We start from the raw sequence: 6,422 nt of genomic DNA, 5'->3' as shown, positions 1-6,422 counted from the left end.
CCCCACGAGCAACGTCAATGCTTTCATATTTGCGCGAATCATTTCACACACCAGACTGCTTATAAATGAGGAGGGTCAGTATAAAGCTGGTTTTGCTAAGAAGCTGCTCCTGGACCGGAACCAACTATTCGTGTTCCTGCTGAACCTCCAAATAACTGAAGTGAGTGTAACGTTTTATTAATCTTTAATATTTATATTAATCTTTGCAAATCGCTAGCTGCACGCTTCACAATGAATGCGTCTAAGGTTTACACTCAGGGTACATTACGGCATGTTTTCTATGTACGACGTTCTCAATATAATTCATAATCCCACGTCTATAATGAACAACACGTTATGGTTATTGTGTTACAAACGGTGTACACAGAACAGAGAGGCGGGGTGAGCAAAGCTCATTATCATTTAAAGTCATATGCACTGAAACGGCGTGCTGAAAACAGAGCTGTTTTTGACCAGGTAAAATAAGTGTTTTCTTACAATACTAATGAGAATTTTTAATTAAAGTATATTACAAAGTTTTAATTTAGACTCTAAAGAATCATATTAGCTTGTACAAAAATGGCATTATATTTTTGATTTGTTTACCGGTAAGTTGTGACATTTAAATTGTTTTTTAAAGATCATTTTTGTTGTTCAATTTAATAATATATTTCTTGCAGTTCAAAGCGTCAAGTGTCTTGTATTTATCTTGGACTTATATTCATTCTTCGTTTTTAGTTTTTCTTAGATTGTTTCCTTAAACCATTTGGCATGGTTGGGCTTAGATAGGCCTTGCATGAATTGCCCAGTTAGGACCCACATAAGACCCTTACAGGTCCCACTTAAAACCCATCTGGGCATCCACGGCTGGCCCCCTGTGTGAATCTTGGGTGCAAGCCCATTTTAAACGCCCTTTAAGCAGGTGGGGCCCAAATGGGTCTGTCATGTTTTGTCCGGTTCAGATCTTACATAACACCCTTATAGATCCCTTTTGAAGCCCATCTGGGCATCCACGGCTGGATCCTGGGTGCAAACCCACTTTAAACCCCTTTGAGCAGGTGGGGCCCCAATGGGTCTGGCATGAATTGCCCAGTTAGGACCCACATAAGACTCTTACAGAGCCCATTTAAAGCCCATCTGGGTAGCCATGGTTGGATCCCGGGTGCAAGCCCACTTTAGACCCATTTGGGCAGGCCCATTAAAAACACTCACTTCCTGATTGCCAAGCACACTGCGCAGGCTCAAACTGAGCTTGACGACGTAGATGTGACATGAGCAACCTGTCTGACAGTTGTACGTCTTCTAGTAGCGGTGCCAAGAGAAATCTGAATCATTCCCTTCCGAATCTTGCAGAGACTGAGAGCGTGAGTAGGAGCTGTCCATGAGCTAGCAGCAGGATCAACTTTATGACTCTCTATGATGGGCTTCTTCTTTGACTTTACCGGACGTTATGCCTCCACAAGCCAATGGCGGCCCCCAGGGATTCTTCAGTTTCCGGCTGGTGGATTATCCCCTTGGGGGTGACACGTGTCGCTCCGCCCAATTTTATTGGTTTATAATACAGCAATCTTATTGGCGTAGACGCTTGAGGTATGAGCATGCGCATTCCTTCATGTCCGAGTCTGGTCCAAGGGGGTAATCCATCAGCCTGAAACTGAATCCACCCTGGGGGCCGCCATTGTAGCAGACCATCACCTGCTGTTAGCATTCCATTGACTCCCATTCATTTTGGCGTCACTTTGACAGCGAATAACTTTACATCTGAGGCGTCAAAAGACTCCATTTGTCCATTATTTATTTCTAAAGAAACAGGACAATGTATATTACTTTGTATCATACGTTACAGCCCCGTAGAAGCCGTTTTTGTAAAAATAGGCTAACGATTGCGTCAGAACCACGCGACTCTCTGTCGCACAGTAGAGAAATGACCGTATAGACAGGAGGAGAAGCTCGCAGGCAATCGGGGGGACATGGAGGCATAAAGTCAAGGGAGAAGCCCATCATAGAGAGTCATAAAGTTGATCCTGCTGCTAGCTCATGGACAGCTCCTACTCACGCTCTCAGTCTCTGCAAGATTCGGAAGGTAATGATTCAGATTCCTCTTGGCACAGCTACTAGAAGACTTACAACTGTCAGACAGGTTGCTCACGTCACATCTACATCGTCAAGCTCAGTTTGAGCCTGTGCAGTACGCTCAGCCATCAGGAAGTGAGTGCTTCTACCTTAATTGACTTCACTTTTCTCCGTTGAAATCTATGGAGTCGCTGTGTCCATTTCTTTTACTGTCTAGGTTCTGGTCTATGGTACGAGTTGAGATTACCAAATACAGACCAAAAAGATAGACCAAATATATAAACCAATTAAAATTGGGAGTGGGCGGAGCGACACGTGTTTCCCCGCCCAAATATGTCGCCCCGCCCCATCGTCCAGACTGCACTCTGGGGTACTTGAAACTACCCAAATTGGGTTGTTATCTCTGACCCAGGAGCTGGGTAACACAAAACTACACAAACACTGAAAAAATAACCCCAAAAATGTACCCAGAAGGCTCAAACCAGGATTTGGTAGAAAAAAGAACCCAAGATTTTTTAGAGAGTTAAGAGGTAACCAGTCTTTCTTTTTGGATTCAAATTAGACCAATTTACTGTTTTATGTTACTGACATAAAAAAATAATAATAATCTATGACCAGTGTTAAAGTAAAAAATTGCATGAGTAACTTGTAAGACTAGTCTAAGCAGTTTGCAACTGGCCTCAGGATTGAGAAACATTAGTAGGCTAGACTTAAAAGTGCAGTGTGTAATTTCTGCTCCAAATCCAGACAAACAGATAGTCCCGCCTAAAACCTAGACCACATGTGAAGCCAATGTTGCTGCAAAGTGTTTAAAACTCTTGAGAGAATTCAACCAATGAAAGGCTTGCTGATAACTGTCTATTATTATTAAGCTGAGAGAGTATTATTTCATTGAAAAGATACACAGCGTGTCGTGTATGTATGTACTTGTATCAGCATTTTTTATCAGAAATAGTAATGATGATAATGATGTAAAAGTGTATAAATAAACAGCCATGTGTAAATATGTCCACGGTCATCTTTTTGTTGTCTTGCCTTGCAGAAAACTGTTCAGCGCCCTCTTGTGGCCATTAGTTATTAGGCCTTAAAGTCACCATGAAATCAAAGTTGACAAAGTTCTTGTTTTTTTATGGAAGATTGCAGTATTTAATCAAATTTATTTATCCATGCACATTATTATTATGTTTAATTCATGTGCCCTCATAGTGTTTAATTAAAATAATTTCTCCTCCCATTTTCCCTGAACATGTTTCGGTGAAGACGGAATGAACTGTCACTCACGTGAGATCACAGCAATAGCAAACCACAATCACCTAATCAATTCCCCATGGACAAAATCAAGTGTGCCCCCTAAATTTTTTCTTGTCTGAGAAGCTGTTTCACTCGTAGGGGAGCGCGGGGCATGCACCTAACGCGGGGTTGAATGTAACACGGACCTTTTACATAGTTAGTCAGGATCAAGCCGGTTGTGTTTCCGCTCTTTTTCTCTCGCTGCCAGAAGACGGTCTCCCGCGAATTCGTGGAAAGTTTTGATAATATTTCATGAATATACTGGACAAAGAGTGTTTTGTCACCATGCAAGTACATTTTTTCATCATAGGTTTTTTTTCGGTTTCTGAGTTGTACGTTTCCAAATCTAATTTTATATTGCCTTAATCACTGTCTTGTTTGCTAAAACAAAACACCGTTTTGAAACATGTCAGCAACTGTTAGCTAGGCTTAAAATATGTTTTACACAGCGGGGTTAGTTGTAGCACAGTGTTACAACTAAGCCGCCAAGTGTACAATGATAATCAAATGAAAACAGGGAGCCACACAACTTTTCAGGTTTGAGTATTTATTTATATATTTAACTTTGTTGGACTTTCACAAACAATGTTGGAATTTAAAATGTTTAAAATTTAGTTTACTATGCATTGATCACTTGTATATTTATAAAAAATATGGCCTGTTTTTAATGCGATAAATCCTTTAAATTTAGATTTTAAGTTCATTTGTATTATTATTACTGTTATTATTAATAATAATAATAATTTTACATGCAGCTGCCACACACAAATCTAATTGAATTGCAATTACAATATTTGATGATTTTATTTATTTATTTATTGCAAAACTGTGCAGCCCTTTTCTATGTCTCTATCCATGATATTGATCCGTAATAGAAAGATGATTGGATGAGGGATGGATTTATGGATATCTTTACAGATGCACAAACAATATCAAACTATACTAATAAAATAGTACTGAATTATGTGTGTTCCACACAAGTGTTACAACTTACCGGTACCCATCTGTCTGTTACAATTAACCCCGCATATGGGATAAGTTGTAACATTTGCACTTCTGTCACTTTCAGTGCAACAGTACGAAAATGGTAGGTCCTAGAAAAAAACTTTAAAAGTTCATTTGTAGCAGAGATGTGTTGCTTGTGTAAAAAAAAGTTAAATCTAACTTAATAATTTTTTTTAATAATTGAGCCAAAACCAAAATGTGTTAGGTTGTGCCCCGCTCTCTTCTATATACATCACAATAGGGAATAAGACTATCTCAACTTGCTTTTCATGACAACTTTAAAGTAACAGTTCATTCAAAAATGAAAATTCTGTCATAATTTACTAACTCAAAACCACTATGACTTTCTCTCTTCTACGGACACAAAAGAAGATATTTTGAAGAATGTTGGTACAGTTTGGTGCCCATTGAGTTCCACTGTATCCATGAAAATTATGTTCTAAGTTCCACAGAAGAAAAATAAACAGTTTTGGAACGACATGGATGTGAATTAAAGGATTAGTTCACTTTAAAAAAAACTTTTGCTGATAATTTACTCACCCCCATGTCATCCAAGATGTCCATGTCTTTCTTTCTTCAGTCGAAAAGAAATTAAGGTTTTTGATGAAAACATTCCAGGATTTTTCTCCATATCCTCCTGAGACCCAGAAAAAAAAAGTTTTTTTAATTTGTTTTTTTTCCATGTCATCACACTGTTTAGAGCACAATAAACAAATGGTAAAAAAACACATATATAAAATAATATTTTATTCATACGTTATGCTATGTCCTCTGTAGTGGACGCCAGGACTAAGTTGTTTAAAAAATAAAATGACATGAAATTATATGTATAGGCAAAAACAATGGGATTTTTTTTCAATCACCAATAAATTTTGGGGTTTCAGGATTTTTTCAACCAAAATTTGTATAAAGATTATTCTCAACTATGTTATGAAAGAAATAATGGAATGAATTGATACACCATTTTACTTTTTGCAATATATGGGTAAAATGGCCATAAATTAATATTCCCATTCAATGCAATGTATCTATACACTGTATCTAATTTGCACATTAATGTGTTCTTGGAGCAACATTTACTGAAAAAAGAAGTGTAATAATTGGAGTAATAATTCTGGCAACATTTTAATAATAATATCTAATATTTCATAGGAATATTGATGTATAATTTATTTCCATATTCACTTGTTGTGTCTCCCAGAATGCCTGATAAACATGATTTAAGTCCTGATGTCCTCTACAGTGGACACGTTTGAAATCAATGCCCTGTTCTGTAACAGAGAGTAATTTTTTTATTTGAAACCCCTTAACATTTTCCTGAGATGTTGTTTTATGAAATACAATTTGAAAAAGTAGTCCAATTTAAATATAATTACAATATATTATCATATTTCCATAAGAATGTTACATTTGATCACTAAATTAATGTCAGACATTTTTAAAGACCAAGGAGAAGTTGTTTTCATGGTGAAACCTCCAAACATTTGGTATCTCTGAAAAGTCCTGAATGTGCTCTTTACAGGACACCCAGGTTGTGTCATGTGACATGTATGATGTCAGAGAAATTCACTAAAATATAATGTCCACTACAGTGGACAAAAGTCTATTCTTGGGTCCCAGGAGGATATAATGCACTTTACTGCAGGGCAGCAAACGGTTCAAGGTCCAAAAGACAGTTTCAGTGCAAACTGCAAACTGTTCAAAGGGCTTTAAACGACACCAGACGATGAATAAGGGTCTTATCAAGCGAAACGATCGCTCATTTAAAATTTTTTTTTTTTTTTTTTTAAGTTTTATAAGCTCAAATGCTTGCCTTGCTCTGTTCTGTGTGACTCTCCTGTTCGAACTCGTTCATCAAAATGAACGAATCTTTTTCCGAGTCAATTCGTTCATTTCGTTCATTAAATGAATCAAATGACTCGTTAAATGAATCAAATGACTCGAAAAAAGATTCGTTCATTTTGATGAACGAGTTCGAACAGGAGAGTCACACAGAACAGAGCAAGGCGGGCATTTGAGCGTACGTGTGATCAGTCTTGGCTGGTCCCTGGAGTGTACGATCACACCGGTGTGAT

This window comes from Rhinichthys klamathensis, unplaced genomic scaffold (assembly GCF_029890125.1).
Source record: "Rhinichthys klamathensis goyatoka isolate OS25496 unplaced genomic scaffold, OSU_Roscu_1.1 h1tg000720l_1, whole genome shotgun sequence".
Classification (NCBI taxonomy): domain Eukaryota; kingdom Metazoa; phylum Chordata; class Actinopteri; order Cypriniformes; family Leuciscidae; genus Rhinichthys; species Rhinichthys klamathensis.
Note: the sequence above shows the minus strand (reverse complement) of the source record.